General features: G+C 39.5%; 1 protein-coding gene across 1 annotated transcript in view; it reads left to right on the plus strand.

The window, feature by feature from the left end:
• Nucleotides 1-2,174: 2,174 nt before the first annotated feature.
• BMPR1A (bone morphogenetic protein receptor type 1A) overlaps nucleotides 2,175-16,386 on the plus strand; it is a 61,592-nt gene continuing 47,380 nt past the window's right edge. Inside the window, exon 1 of the mRNA NM_001145150.1 lies at nucleotides 2,175-2,248. The gene's annotated coding sequence lies outside the window, so the exon portion shown is untranslated. The remainder of the gene's footprint in view (nucleotides 2,249-16,386) is intronic.

Raw genomic sequence — 16,386 nt, forward strand, 5'->3', positions numbered from 1 at the left:
TAGAACTAAGAGGCTTGAAAGTTTCAGACACAAAATCTTTGACGAAAACATTATTATACTTGTTTAGTGTTCAGTTTTGACTAGATCTTTCTAGTTGTTAAACACAAGTTCTTAGTGCTAAAAGCCTGTGTTCAGTTACCTTGTAAGTCAAAAGATTAAAGCTGTTGGGGGCATTTTGCCCACGTAAAATCCTTTTTATATACATGCACATATTTACGCATCTCTTCTTTTAGGACTGTAGCACTGTATTGCAAAGGTTAAGGAAAGCTTTACTTTATTTGCACAATTTCTAGTTTTAAAAAAGTGATGTGCAGACCTGTATGGTGAAGCATATCCTGTCCTTTGATTTTTTTTTATTTATGTCTTAGTATGAGGTCATGTTTACTTGGTTTTCCTTAGCTGGTCTTAAATTCAATTTTTAGACGATTTATACTTTGTCATTTATTTGTGCATGTGAGAGGATGGAGGGAGGATAGACAATTCAGGGTCTCAGACTTTGAAGATGGCATACTTGAAGATTCTTTTGATTATTCATATTTCTTTTTATTAACTTTAGATTTAGCCTGAAGCTTTTTTTTTTTTTTTCACACCAAGGAAACAGTTTTGTAATAAGCAGTGCCATGATAAGCAATGGTTAAATGTTTTATATGTTAATTTTATTTGATCCATTGGAAATATCTGGTAGAATTAGAATCAGGCCATATATTTTTAAACATAGTCATTTTGATGGATTGTTATAACCCTTATGAGAATGGGTTAATCTCTAGCTTTGTGAAATACAGTGATTGCCTTCCCTCTTTTCTTCCACCTACGCCATTAGGGAAGAATGGAGTTGTTGGCAAAGAGTGGCTTTGGAGGTAGATATTTGTCATTTCTAAAATGAAAACATAATGCATTTATTTTTTGATTATGTAAGGGAAATTTTTTAAGACTGTGAACCTCTCAGGAAAAAAAAAAATCCCTAAACACTGTATCTCTTCCATTCCTGCCCTCGTTTCTCTGAGTGATGGTCTAAGAGTTTTATTGTCCTGTGAATACCCTGAAAAATATTAGAGACCAGTTAAGTTGTGGGTAACCGGTGCATTGAGAAGACTGTTTAAGGCTCCTAAATGCAGACAAAGCATTACTAATTGCTTTCAGGGTCAGTCTGTCTTTAGTTGGACCATGAAAGATTTAGCATGGTCCTATGGCAGCCCGTCTGCTGAGTGGAGACTCTTGTCTTTAAGAAAGGCTGCTATCTGATATGCTAGACCGTTTCAGGTTGCCCCAGTTTACATGAATTCAGTCATTATTGCCAAGACTACTAAACCTCAGTGTGACACAAACGATACCTCTAAATGGACTTGAAGACAAAGGCATTTTGACCTTGCCGTGGGACATAGGTAGTGTTCATACAGCTTAAAATTTTTCCTTTTAAAATATGAAACAATACTTTGCTATTTGAAGTTTCATTTAAAAGATATGTTCATAGAAATTATTTTTAAGATCTCTAAGTAAGCAACATGCCTTTTTAAATAAATCAGAATTTTTCATTGTTTCCCGCTTTTAGATTTATCAACTTTGTGTCTTAATGCAGCAGGGAACTAAATGTCAGTGGAAACATAGTTGTAACCTATCCCCTGGGCTTAGACCAAGCAGTGCCATTGATTCCTGACCCCTCCAGTTCTTTAATATTCTAGGTAGAAGATTGACTGAAATTAGAACTACCTACTGAGATTTTGTGATAGAAAGTGAAAAATAGGGGTATTAGCTGGGTGGCCAAATATATTTTTGCCTAAGTAGAAATTTCAATACTGTAGAATTGTGGATTTTAGTGCTGCTTCTAACTGTTCCTGTTTTTTCGTTTTAAGATGTGATTTTTTTTTTCCTTCAGAAATCTAAGCTAATACAGAAATTTTGCATGCAAGAAGTTTCTTCCACAGAACTATTGTTACCTTTGTGAAGTTGAAAATATACAAAATAGGAAACATCTTTGGGCAGAGGTTGGGAAAATGATAAAGTGATAGGTTAAAATACTTTAGAATTTCATTGACTTTATGTTGAAAATATATAATTTTACACATGACGAATTTTTAGTATTGCTTTTGTGTGTTTCTTTTGGTCTAAGTAAGCTCTCTCTCTTTTTTTTAACAGATTTATGAAAATATGCATCAGTTTAATACTGTCTTGGAATTCATGAGATGGAAGCATAGGTCAAAGCTGTTTGGAGAAAATTGGAAGTACAGTTTTATCTAGCCACATCTCTGAGGTAAGGAAAAGACTTTTAAGAAAATAATTAGAATAATATGAACATTTTCATATCAACTATTTGAAAATAGTCGTGGAAGGTGGGTGGGGGAATGAGCTAAATTGAATTGGGTGATGGGCATTAAGGAGAGTGCATGTTGGGATGAGCACGCGGTGTTGTGTGTAGTGATGAATCACTAAATTCTCCTGAAACCAATACTATACTATATATTAACTAACTTGGAAGGAAAGAAGGAAGGAATTGAAAATAGTCCATGTGTATGTATTACTGCTGCAACTTTATTTTAGTCTTTTTAGTTTCTTTAAACACCTCTTTATGAGTTCATAAGTAGTTCTAATACATTTTCCCCTTCTTATTCATGTTTAAAGTCTTCAAAAATAAAAGGTACTCATTTATTACTGATATCACTTTCTTCACTCTAATTATAGAAAATAAGCATTAGATGATATATAAGGATGTATTTATCCCCCCTAAAGACAACCAGAGTTCAGAATGGAAGATTATGGATGTTTATATTATTTTGAATCTTTCACACATTATAGAATTCAGAATAAAAATGTTGTCTTAAAATAATAGGTTTTTGGAGATAGAATTTGTTTTAAAAGTAGGAACTGTCGTAACACCAAGGGTAGGAGAAAAGAAGCCGTTCTAAGAAAGGGGATGTCAAGTGCATTAATTTTGATCCATTTACAGACTCAGATTATCAGGTAAAAGGTTTGAATTCTTTAGGATCTATATTTTAGAAAAATAAATAGGACATATACTATGAAGTAGTCTGTACTCTTTCCTCGTAGGGTAGTTGGCTTTGCAGCAGTTGGCTGCTGCTTCTGTAGCGTGCTCATTCTTTTTTCTCACTCTGCCTTTGCTCTTTGTGTCTTTGCTCTTTTGAAAAACACTTACAACTTTTTAATTGCCTTTTATTAGGTTTCATACTCTTTGATCACTGTAGTAGTTGCTATTTTCCCTTTTTTGCAGTTCTCTTGGTTTCTATGACCCTGTGTTCTTCTCCTTCTTTTTTTTTTTTTTTTTTTAAGATTTATTTATTTATTCAGTCAGAGCGAGAGAGAGGCAGAGACACAGGCAGAGGGAGAAGCAGGCTCCATGCAGGAAGCCCGATGTGGGACTCGATCCCGGGTCTCCAGGATCACACCCTGGGCTGCAGGCGGCGCTAAACCGCTGCGCCACCAGGGCTGCCCGGCCCTGTGTTCTTCTAGCTCTACTTCTTTAATCACTCCTTCATAATTTTTCTTCTCCTCCTACTCTTAAGTAATGACCTCCACGAGGTTTTATCTTTGAAATTTTTCTGTTTCTTCTTTATGTTTTTCCTGATCTCATTTCAACAGTTACCTCTATAGTGATCTCTCAACCTTACATTTCACTTGTGTCCCTCTCTCTAAGCTTTCGGCCTGTATGGCCAACCGCTCGCGTCGCACCGGGGTTCCCATGTCTGTTAGCGGACATCTCTGTTACCCACACGCAAAGTCTCGGTGCCGGATGTGGTTCCTCACCTTTTCCTTCCCGCTCTAGTCAGAGATGCAGTCCCACCCGGTGGCCTCTGAATGTGCCGTGAATGTTTCCGTCCTTTCTCTTCCAGTCCCCCCATCCCCATCCAATGCTAGGCCCTTCCATTACATTTCACCTGAAATATCGCAGGGCCCTCGCGGTTGGGCGCTTCACTGCTGTGAGAGGAGGGAACAGTCCGGGAGGCTGCACATAGGACGTGATAGTTGAGTAGAGTCTCGAAAGATGAGAAAGATTGCCCAGTGGAATTTGGGAGGCGAGAGAATTTCACGCGCAGAGCTCAGCGTAAGCAAGGGAAGCCTGAGGTATATCGATTGTACAACAGACAGAAGAAATCATTTTGTGTGGTTTGAATTCAGGATATGAGAGCGGCTTTGAGGGACAAGGCGAGGAGAGACCTTGATGGTGAAGGACTCAGTGCTGTGGTCGGGAGTTTAGGCTTTATTTTGTGAATAGTTGGCAGCCACCGAAAAATTTTAACAGAGGCATTTTAGAATCATAATTTGTTTTGCTAAAATTAATCCTGCAGGGATATGGATGATAGTTTGGAAGGAGGAGGGGGACACCAAAAGCAGGCGACAATTCGGATGCTCTTAATTGTTAATTGTTTCAAGCAAGAAATGATGAGGCTCTTGATTTAGGTAGGGATCAACTTACCTGAAATTATGAAAACCTGTAAGCATTGGTTGTTAGCAAACATTCAGTTTTCTTCCTCTGTACCCCTCCGTGTATGTGTGGTACTCTTCAGCCAGTGATTTGAAGCTGCCTGTATTTCTTTGCTCTCTGCTCCTATTATTCTTTTCTCCTGACATGCTTTTTCCACTTTTTCTTGTGGTAGCCCTGTCAACTTTTAAGAACTCCTCTCGGGCAGCCTGGGTGGCTCAGCAGTTTAGTGTCTGCCTTCGGCCCAGAGCGTGATCCTGGAGACCCGGGATCGAGTCCCACGTCGGGCTCCCTGCCTGGAGCCTGCTTCTACCTTTGCCTGTGTCTCTGCCTCTCTCTGTGTCTCTCACAAATAAATAAATAAAATCTTAAAAAAAAAAAATCTCAAGTGCCAATTCACCCCTGAGGTCCTTTGTGATCTATATTTCTTTTTTTGGATGTGTGTGTGCGCGTGCACATGCACAACTGCTGGCAGTGGAGGGAATGTGTAAGGACAGAGAGAGAGGGAGAGAAAATCTCCAGCATGCTCCCTGCCCTGTGCAGAGCCTGATGCAGGGCTTGATATCATGACCCTGACATCATGACCTGAGCTGAAATCAGGAGTCAGGTGCTTAACTGGCTGAGCCACCCAGGCGCCCTTGATTTCTTTGACTCTAAGGATATATTCCTTCCTAATTTAAGACTCGAGAGCGCTTATTTTTGTTCTGTAGGATATTATTTATTTTGGTCTCTGTTAAACTGTGTAGCAGCAAGTCACAATGGAAGTATCAGAAAATAAAGAACATGGTCCCCATCTTCTATTTACAGTCATACCAGTAAGGTCTGTATATAAGTAATATGAGTAATGATCACTAACACTGCCAGGTAAAAATAATAAATGCCAGAAGAGTAATTCATTACTTCCTAATCAGAGTTCTGTAGAACTGCTAAGTACAGACAGAGCATGGGAGGGATTGTTTGACTTGGGATTTGAAAGATGAGTTAGGATTTGAATAGGTAAAGAATTAAAAGGTATTTCTAGAAAAGCTGGCTGATGGAAAACGAGTATTTCTCTATAAATATGGTAGAGGTCTTAGGCTAGGAAGTGTAACATCAAGAAAATCTTCCTTTAGGAAAATCACTCTAGCAGTGATGTGTGAATATATGTCATTAGAGAAATGGAGTGAGGGCTCAGGAGGCTCAGAAGGTTTTAGGAGGTGTGAGGTATGAGGTAATCAGAATTTAATCCAGGTAGTAGGGGTGGAAATGGAAAAGGAAGACCATGTGGAATAGATGTCAGGGGAGAAGAAGCAGTGATTTCTGATTTCTGACTGGTTGTTGGAAAGAGGTGCTGATGCCCACGCCTTCTATCTGGATAAAACAGATCATGTTGGGCAGTGCTGAGAGTAAACATAGGTGATTTTTCAAATCTGGTTGGACCTAAGTTTTCCTTTTAAAAAAAATATTTATTGACTTGAGAGGGAGAGAGCACAGAGGGAGAGGGAGAAGCAGACTCCTGCTGAGCAGGGAGCCTGATGTGGGGCTTGATCCCGGGGCCCTGGGACTATGACTTGAGCCAAAGGCAGACACCCAACCGACTAGACACCCAACCGACTGAACCCACCCAGGCTCCCCAGACCGAAGTTTTTTAAGTTTAAAGAAACATTAAAATTACTATTCTACTGTGTTATTGGTTTCTTCATTTATTTACATACAACAAATATTTTTGTACATTATATTTCGAGCCTTAGCATATTGTAAGGGAGATATATTGAAAAAAGTAAAGTACTGCCTTTTTGTTCTTATTTAATTAATTTTTTTTTAAAGTATTGCCTTTGGGACATGTGGGTGGCTCAGTCGATTAAGCATCTACCTTCGGCTCAGGTTGTGGTCCCAGTGTCCTGAGATTGAGCCCTGCATTGGGCTCCTTGCTCGGAAGGGAGTCTGCTTGCCTCTCCCTCTACCCCTCACTTGACTTGTTCTCTCTCTTTCTCTCTCACTCTCTCTCAAATAAATAAAATCTTAAAAAAAAAATGTATCGCCTTTTTTAAAAGAACAATTTTTAAAGAAAGAAGTACGGTCTATTATTTTTCTCTTTTGCTGTAGTTTTAAATGCTATGTACTATTTGGTAAAAAAAAAAATGTTTAAAATATTTATTTAGGTGTAATCCTGACACTTTTACTGAAGGGTGGTATCTTGTTTTAATGGAATTACTGCTCAGTGAATTGGGATCTATGAAGAAACTCATAAAAAAAAAAAAAGAAAAAAAAAAGAAACTCATGAAGCAGAATTCAGTGGTTTCCCATGAACAGACCAGCATTAGTGTGGCAACGTCCTTAGAGAAATACGTGATAGTGAGGTACTATGTTACCTTACAATGTGAAACTAGCTAGTCTTGATGCTTTTATTAAAGTTCTTTTCAGCTCTTAATTGATGACTGATTTAGGACTTTGCAATATCTAGAAATATTCCATCTGGGCAGCTCCAGGTGGCCCAACGGTTTAGCGCCGCCTTCAGCCCAGGGCCTGATCCTGGAGACCCGGGATCGAGTCCCATGTCAGGCTCCCTGCATGGAGCCTGCTTCTCCCTCTGCCTGGGTCTCTGCCCAACCGCCCCCCCCCCCCATGAATAAATAAATAAATAATCTTTAAAAAATATTCCATCATTTTATATTGAAAATTAAGTAGTCACTCTTGTAATTACACATTGTGGAACTGGAAGATGTTACGTTATTGAGGAAAGCTTTGTGAGTGAATTGCTATCAAGTTTTCTCTTTAAAGTAAATCTAGTTAAGCTCTCAAAGTAGTTAATACTTGTACCGTATTACATTTATATGTATATATTTAAAGGAGCCCCTCTATCATTCTTATCCCAGAATAGTGACAACAGTGTTTGCCGAAGTGTGGAATGTTCACTACTGTTACACATTCGCCTGTCTGGTTGTGAACAGGCGAATTTAAAAAATATTTTCATAGTTGTATATTTATTTTGATAACCTCTGATTCATAAGAAGTAATATCAACTTTCCATTTAATGTTGTGACAATAAGTTCAGACTATGTTTCAGAAACCTGAGTTAATCATGTCTTCTGTTTATGGCAGTAAAACTATTTTATTCTTTATAAAGTCCCTCAATTGATTTATTTAATCTCCTTTCTTCTTGATCTCCACTTTCCTTTTCATCTTCTCCTGCGGTAGGAAACCACTCTGATTTGTTTGCTTTATATCCTTGAATGACTGTATCCTTATAAAACTTGTAGTGTTACTGGTATGTGTGTATTTGATTGACTTAGGTTTTGCTATGTATTGTTGGCCCCTTTTCCCCAGTGTTTTGTTTAACACTAGAAAGCCCCACTACCGTACCTGGTCCTGAGGCCATAATTGATGCTCCCCACGAGCTAATCTGTAAACCCTGGGATAGTAGTGCCACAATAGGGTATACTGTGGGCAAGGCAGACAGACCCGCTTCTGGAGTGTCAGTGCTACGCCAGCATGTGTCAGTGGCAGTAATTAGGTCACCTTCATAAGGAGGAGCCCAGGCTGTTGGGCCTATGTAAAGCCTTCCTCTCTGTCACTATGGCTCTTCCATTCGTGGCCCTCGTGGTCAAGCATTGAGGTGGCTGAGAGCAAAAGCTGGCTGTAGTCAACTGACAAGGCATTTCCTCTGTAGTCGGGAATGTAGTTAAACGCACCTTCTCTGTTAGTGCTCTGTGGTGGGCGTCACCATAAGACATAAAGATTGGCACTTTGGGTTGACTCTTGTAGAACCATCAACATCCCTCTTCTCCAGATGCCTTCTCTCCTATTTCCCAGTTTTGCTCCTTCCATCCCATCATTTAGTAACTTGCTGCTGCACCTGACCTTGTGACTTGGTGGATCATGATGGGTAGCTCTGGTCACTAAATCCTTGATGTTCCATGGTTGGGTTCTCTCTCTATAGGGGCCCAATATCATGCCAGGAGCTACACTTTTTATACAGCATTATAGAGGTCATATCCCTGCCTCAGAAAATCTAGAAGTCTATGTGCCAACTCTACTATTTGAACTTGGCAGAGAATCTACATAACCTCTCTGTCTACCACAGATTATCTCTATTACCATTGAGTTGATTGAGCATCAGGGCTGCTTGCACTGGAACTTAATCTGCTGAGAGTCTCCACTTCTGTAGGTCCTAATCAATCTTCTGAGTCACCCTCAAAATTAAAAAAAAAATTTAAATGTATAATCGTCTTTCATTGAGCATTAAATCTCAATTAGGATATAAAAAGGTTCAGCAAAAATTGAGTTCATCAAGGGGAGGTACAGGGCAAAGGTCATGGTAAGGAATGCAGAATGTACCCTTCTCTCTGAGCTTTCTTCAGTGGCTCTTCGGTGGTTGTGTAACGATCCATGTTTAAGTTCCTTAGGAGAAAAGCAGTCCCTGAAAAGCACATCATCTGCCAGCGTCATGGAAACCCAGAGATACTCCCTTTCTTCACATTGACACGCTGATGCTCTGACGGTGTCTTTGGGGGTGAAATCTTGCATAGATGTCCTGTTTAGCAGCTCTTGTCCTTCGACATCCACGAGTTGTTTCCTTTACTAAGACTGTCACCTCCGGGTGTCCTATGTGTGCACTGTTGACCCTTCTCTTGTGCCCAAGTAGAAGCCACCTGTTCTTTTTTTTTTTTTTTTTTTTTTTTGCCACCTGTTCTTATGAGCTTAGCTTTTCCCCTGCTTGCTGAGTTCCCTTGAAGCGAATTGCATTTTGTTTGCACCCACTTCTGGGGGTCTTGGGTTCCCTGAACCCTCCTTGAGTTCTGGCTGTAGGCATCTCTTGTTCAGTGGCAAACCAATCAGCATGGAAGTCAGAGTTGTTTCTGTCCCTTGGACTGATAAGTTGGAGCCGACAAATTGTTACTGATTTCTCGGAGCTCAGAGAGGAGTCTCCGCAGGGCCTCGGGCACTGGCAGCTGCAAGATTATTGAGCAGAGTAGCAGATCTGTTAGATCTAGCAACCTTTTAAAACCCTGCATTGTAGAAAAGCAGTTATAGCTTCAGGCTCGAAAAAAAGATGAGTTCTGCCCTCTCTATTGGTATATCCAGGACACCATTGAAAACTTAGTCTTATACCTACTCTCCTCCATTTTTTAAAAAGATTTATTTTAGAGAGAGAGCATGCAGTGAGAGAGAGCTTGGAGTGGGGGGAGGCAGAGGGAGAGAGAGACTCTCCAGCAGACTCCTCTCTGAGCGGGGACCTGATTACAGGGCTCGATCTCACTATCCTGAGATCATGACCTGAGCCAGAACCAAGAGTCAGACGCTTAACCAACTGAGCCACCCAGGCGCCCCACACCTACTCCTTCTGTAGAGAAATCTAGAACTTCTCCGTTAGGCATCCTGTGGCCCTTGCCTCCAGCCTCTTGGGTTATTATGCTACCCACTCCCCCCCACGAGAGACAGAAAGTTTTATTCACATTGTCTTCAATGAAGAGGACTGCCTCCTCATAACAAAGATGCCATTATTCTTATTTATTTTCTTAAGTAGGCTCTATGCCCAGTGCAGAGCTCAGTGCAGGGCTTGAACTCATGACCCTGAGACCAAGACCTGATCTGAGATTAGGAGTCGGATACTTAACTGCCTGAGCCACCCAAGCACCCCTAAGATACCATTATTCTTAATTCAAGTTGGTAGAAACACTCCTGGCTTACTTATTTGATCATTCTCCATGCTGGATACTTTCAGGTTCAGGTAGCCGTTTGTGTTACTGCAGCTATTGGATGCTGTGGGGAGACGATGCCACAGGGTGTCCAGAGCATCTTTTCATATTCTGTAGTGACTTTTCAATTTCTGTCCTTATCCTACATCTGAAGTGCTTCCTTCCTGCTCTAGTGTCTTATAAACAAAACATTTGCCTATTTGTAAGGTGGTTTCCAATCCAGGTATCTCAGAAATTCTAGTTTAACTGTTGAGCTCATCTGTTTCCTCCCTTTTCTTCCTTTCTTCCGTTCTCTTGCTCCCTCCCATCTCCTCTTTGTTTGTAAGGGCCAATCAGGAGGTCTGATGAACTCTTTTTTTTTTTTTTTTAATTTATTTATTCATGAGAGAGAGAGAGAGAGAGAGAGGCAGAGACCCAGGCAGAGGGAGAAGCAGGCTCCATGCAGGGAGCCCGACATGGGACTCGATCCTGGGGCCCCAGGATCACACTCTGGGCCGAAGGTGGCACTGAACCGCTGAGCCACCAGGGCTGCCCTGATGAGCTCTTCTTATATAAACTCTTAAACAGTTTACACCAAAGCCTGTGCTCCTCTTCAGTGCCCCCTGTCTGCTGCCCTCTACAGCCCTCTCCTCTATCCCATGTCCAGTTCACGGACCTCCATGTACAGTCACTTTCTTGGTGTATATAGGTATTCTGCTTCCTCTTGAGTTAATGTTGGTAGTTAATATCTTTCTAAAAATAAAAATCATACAGTGCTTTATTTTCAGATTTATTTTTATAAAATTATTCATGATGAGAATACTTGCCTCATAAAGTTGGTAAAAGGATTAAATGAGTTAATATATTTGTAAAGTATGTAGAATATATTAAATTTCTTATGTCATACTATTTAAAAAGTACAGTAAGAAAAAGCTTGTTTTTAGTTAGTTAAGCATCTGCCTTTGGCTCAGATCATGGTCCCAGGGTCCTGGGATCTAGCCCCGTGTCAGGCTTCCTGCTCAGTGTGGAGTCTGTTTCTCCTTCTCCCCTGCTTCTTGTGCATGTGTTCTCTCTGTCAAATAAATAAATAGTATTTTAAAAATAAAGATTTTTTTAAAAGCTATTAAACTTAGAACTAAGGTAATTCAAAATATGAAATAAGCCAGAAATATTTTAGGAAGAGGGCTTTTGAGTGTATTAAGATTCTTGTTTCATGACTTGGATCTAAATTTATTTTCTTTGATACCTAGAAATCATCAGAGGTGATTATAGGAGTTAAGTTCATGAGCTAGTACTTACATACAGATTGTTGGATTGTTAGTTACTAGCTTGAACTGTAAGGTTTGGAGATGCATTTTCAGATGCTGGCATACTTATAAAGAATATTGGAATGTATTATGTGGTTTCTATATGTATATGTGGTTTAACTCCTCAGTTATGTTTCCCTTAAGATATTAATAGATCTTTTTTTCTTTTATTCATTTATTGAACATTTATTTGCTTAGTGATGTGCCAGGAAATGGAGATTACCAATGCAGCAAGATAAATCCAAACATCAACTATGTACGTCTTTCCATGGGAGCAGTCATGTCGGCTTCATTTACCATTGTGTAATCAGTGTAGAGCACATACTAAGGTTTAATAAATAGTTTTTAAATTAATGTTAGCCAAGAGCTGTGGAGCAGCTATGGTACATGTTCCAGGTGTACCAGAAGTACAGAGATGGGACACCTCAGCCTGATGAGTAGGGATCAGGGATTGCCTGCCAACATTACTCATAGATCACGTCTTGAAGAATAAAATAGAGTTAACCTGGTAAAGCCCCGAGGCTGCGCAAAGAAATGAAAGTCTGAAGGGAATGCCTGTGAGCTACTGAGAGCTACAGTGATTTCAGTATAGTTGGAGCATTGTAAGGGAATGGAGGAGTGGGAGGATGGTGTTAGAAAACCTGACGGAGGCCAGATTCTAACAATTCTCCTTATGTCTTGCTAATTGCACCTTATTAAAATGAGAATATTCATAGATTTTTTTATTCTTTTTTTATTCATAGATTTTTAAGCAGAGAGCATGACAAGCTCATTTGTTCTAGACATTTGCATTTTATTAAACGTGGCCATTTACTAGACCATTTACAGCAAATTCTAATACATATAAAAATGTAAATAAATCTTTTACATTTCAAATAATGATATCAACCAAGTTTTCTGCCAACAAATGCACTGAAGTTAAAAATGAATAACAAAGTATATACAAACCCATGGTTAGAAATTTAAAAACATACTTCTATAAATCCCACAGGTCAAAAATAAAATGACAGTATAATCAGAAAACACCTAGAACTAAACAATAAAGAAAATTTGGGTATTAATATTTGTCTGACACATTGAAGCCTTAAATGCTCATTAAAAATTAAAAATATTAATAAGCTAAGCATCTAACAAATTAGGAAAAGAACAATAAGTTCAAGACAAATAAGTAGATGATGAGGTAAAAGCCAGCACTTGTGGGGCACCTGGGTGGTACAATTCATTGAGTGTCCACCTCTTGGTTTCTGCTCAGCTCAGGTCGTGATCTCAGGGTCATGGGATCGAGCCCCGTGTTGGGCTCTGTGCCTAGTGGGGAATCTGCTTGGAGTTTCTCCCTCTCCCACTGCCCTTCTCCCTTGTGCATGCACTCTCTCTCAAATGAATAAATCTTTAAAAAAGCCAACACTTGCCGTCTAGCTCTTGCATTGATCCATACGCTTTACAGGGATTATTTTATTTAATCTTTACAACCTTGTGTGGTGAGTACTGTTATTATTCCTATATTATAGATGAGAGGACTGATGCATAGAGAAACTTACAAAAGCTTCTAGCTAATACATGATAGAACTGGGGTTGGAAATTAATGGAAAAAATATTTTTATAAGATACATAGGAGAGGATTACAAAAACCAAAAGCTACTTCTTGAAAAAGCTGATAAAACATTTGAACAATCAAGAAAAACCCAGAAAACACAAATAGTATTGGGGATGTAAAGGGAGGAGTGTGACTTCAAATGTAGGAGAGATTTTTTTTTCTGAAAAATAAGAGAATACCTTGAGTAACTCTATGTCAATAAATTTTACAATTTAAATAAAATGACAGCTTTTTTTTTTGACAGTTTTCTTTTTTAAAAAGTAACTTAATAAATGGACTCTGACAAAATAAAAAACCTGGATTTTTTAAGCTTTTATTTATTTATTAAAGAGTAAGAGAGAGAGCACAAACTGGGGGAGAGGCAGAGGCAGAGAGAGAAGCAGACTCCACTGAGCAGGGAGCCCAACTTGGGGCTCAATCCCAGGACTCTGAGATCATGACCTGAGCTGAAGGCAAACAATTAACTGACAGAGCCACTCAGGCACCCTGAAAACCTGGATATTTTTATAATTATTAAAGAAATTTAATTTATGCTGAAAGATCAGCTCCCTCCCATGTACTCACAGATAAGCCTTTAGCCCAGATGATTTTATTTTTTTTTTTAGAAGATTTTATTTTGGAATGCCTGGGTGGCTCAGTGGTTGAGGGTCTGTCTCTGGCTCAGGGCGTGATCCCTGGAGTTCCAGGATTGAGTCCTGTGTTGGGCTCCCTGTGCGGAAACTGCTTCTCTCTCTGCCTGTGTCTCTGCCTGTCTGTGTCTCTCATTAATAGATAAATTAAATCTTTAAAAAAAAAAGATTTTATTTTATTTATCTATTTAAGTTTTTATTTGAGAGGGGAAGACAGAGTGAGTGAAAGCAAGCACAAGTAGGAGGAGGGGGAGGGGGAAAAGAAGGCTCACTCCTGAGCAGGGAGCTGGAAGCAGGGCTCCATCCCAGGATTCTGGGATCACGACCTGAGCCAAAGCAGATGCCTAATTGACTGAGCCACCCTGGCACCCCAAAAGACTTTATTTTTAAGTAATCTCTGCACTCAACATGGGGATCAGACTCACAACCTCAAGATCAAGACTCGCATGTTTCACTGTCTAAGCCAGCCATGTACCCTGTAGCCCAGATGATTTTAAAACTGAGTCCTGTCAAACTGTTCTAGTGGTATACATATTGTACCAGAGAACACAAAATAGGAAAGTTCATCAGCTTATTCTATGTGGCTAGTAAAACTTTGATACCAAAACCAGACATGGATAAAATGATAATAAGCCAGTCTTAACTTAGGAACATAGATGTAAAACTTAACAAGGCATTAGCAAAACAAATCCAGGAGTGTATTTAAGCATAACTGTATCTACAGTACTGCAGTACAATTCTGATGATACCAACTCAAAGTTAGTGTTAGACTCCACGGGTATAAGGGCATAGTTCCCAAGACTAACTTTGCTTGAAATGCCAGTAACAAGTTTGGGGGTCTCCAGGCTGTTTGGACTTCTCACTAACCGGCTGCAAATCCAGGAGGATTCCATGATCCCCTCAGATTTTGACAATTTACTAAAGTGACTCACAGGATTCAAGAAAGTGGTATACGTACAATGATCATTTTATTTTAAGGGATACAGATTGGGACCAGCCAGATGAAGAGACATAGAATGCGGTCTAGGAGGGTTCCAGGTGCAGAGCCTCCTCTCCCCCAGGGATCAGGATCTGTTGTCTTTCTGGCACATTTATATATTTACCAACCAGGAAACTTAGCTATGGTGTATAATGTTTTTATTGGTGTTTGATTGTGTAGGCATAGTTGAATAATTGTCCACATGATTGAACTCATTCTTCAGCCCTGAAGAATGAGTTCGGTTCCCTCCCCAACCCTCTGATCACATGGTTGGCCTTTTTGGTGACCAGCCTCCACCTGAGTCATACATTCAACTATGATCTATGAGGCTCATGCATAACAAAGACACTCCTATTATCCAGGAAATTCCAAGGATTTACCTTAAGGGTTCCCTTCTAGGAACCAAGGACAAAGCCCAGACAATTTATTATTCAATAATGACAAAATTGAATGTATCCCAGGAATTCAAGGATAGTATGTTAATTATTGCTGCATAATAATTTATCCCAAAGTTTAGGGACTTGAAACAACAAAAATTTAAGTTAACACAGGAATTGAAGAACAGTTTCCTAGGTGATTTAGGCCCAGGGTACCTCATGGGGTTGTAGTTAGGATGTCAGCAGGGGCTACATTCATCTGAAAGCTTGACTGGGGTGAGTGCAGTCTCATGGCTATTGGCAGGAGGCCTGAGTTCCTCAGCCCAGAGCGAATGACTGAAGAAAGAGCAAAGAGAAAGTTGCATTGTTCTGGGAGGCCTACTCTCAGAACACTTTGTCACTTTCACTTTCTACTGTTTGTTAAAGTGGAGTTACTCACTCTAGCGCACAAAGTAATTAGCTTCCACCTCTTGAAAAAAGGAATACGAAAGAATTTGTGGACATCTTTAAAAACTACCACAGATGGTTTACTCTTTAAGAAAGCTCTTAATATGGATTATTACTAATTAGCTTATCCATTAACACATGGAAGGAGGAAAACACTATGCTCATATCAATAGATGGGGAAATAAAACAATAAAATCAATCCCATTTATGATGAAAATTCTTACCAAACTTAGAAGAGAACTTGAATGTGATAAAAAAAATCAGTAAATTTATAATGAACATAGGAAGAAAACAGGGTATTGAGCCCTTCTATACATAATGCAGTATGTCTTTTTTTTTTTTAAGATTTTATTCATTTATTCATGAGAGACACAGAATGAGAAAGAGAGAGGCAGAGACACAAGCAGAGGGAGAAGCAGGCTCCATGCAGGGAGCCCGATGTGGGACTCGATCCCAGATCTTCAGGATCAGGCTCTGGGCTGAAGCCAGGCACCAAACCACAGAGCCATGCAGGGATCCCCTGCAGTATGTCTTTACATGTGTTAAAGTGTATTCTGTGTCCTTCAGGGATATTTAAAAATTGTCCTAATATCAGTGTTGTGTATTTGGAAGTGCAAAATGGTACAGTCCTAGTCAAATTACCAAGATATCTACCAAAACTACCATTAGACCCAGAATCCTACTTCTGATATATGCCTTGCAGATTGATTTACTCAGGCAACAACAGCAACAGAAGCAACTCTTCAGGTTTGTGTATTGCTTTGCTTATTGTGCCTATGCTTATTGTAAGCATTGCTTATACCAAAATATGGGGCAATGTACAGCAGGAGAAGGGATAAATCTAGCTATAAGATACTTATGGGAGGGGATGCTCTATAAAACAATGAAAATTAATGAAAAAGAACTACATATATCTTTCATGGAAATCATTCACAATGTTGAGTGAAGAATAAGCAAATATAAA

Source organism: Canis lupus, chromosome 4, assembly GCF_011100685.1.
Source record: "Canis lupus familiaris isolate Mischka breed German Shepherd chromosome 4, alternate assembly UU_Cfam_GSD_1.0, whole genome shotgun sequence".
In the NCBI taxonomy this organism is placed as follows: Eukaryota; Metazoa; Chordata; class Mammalia; order Carnivora; family Canidae; genus Canis; species Canis lupus.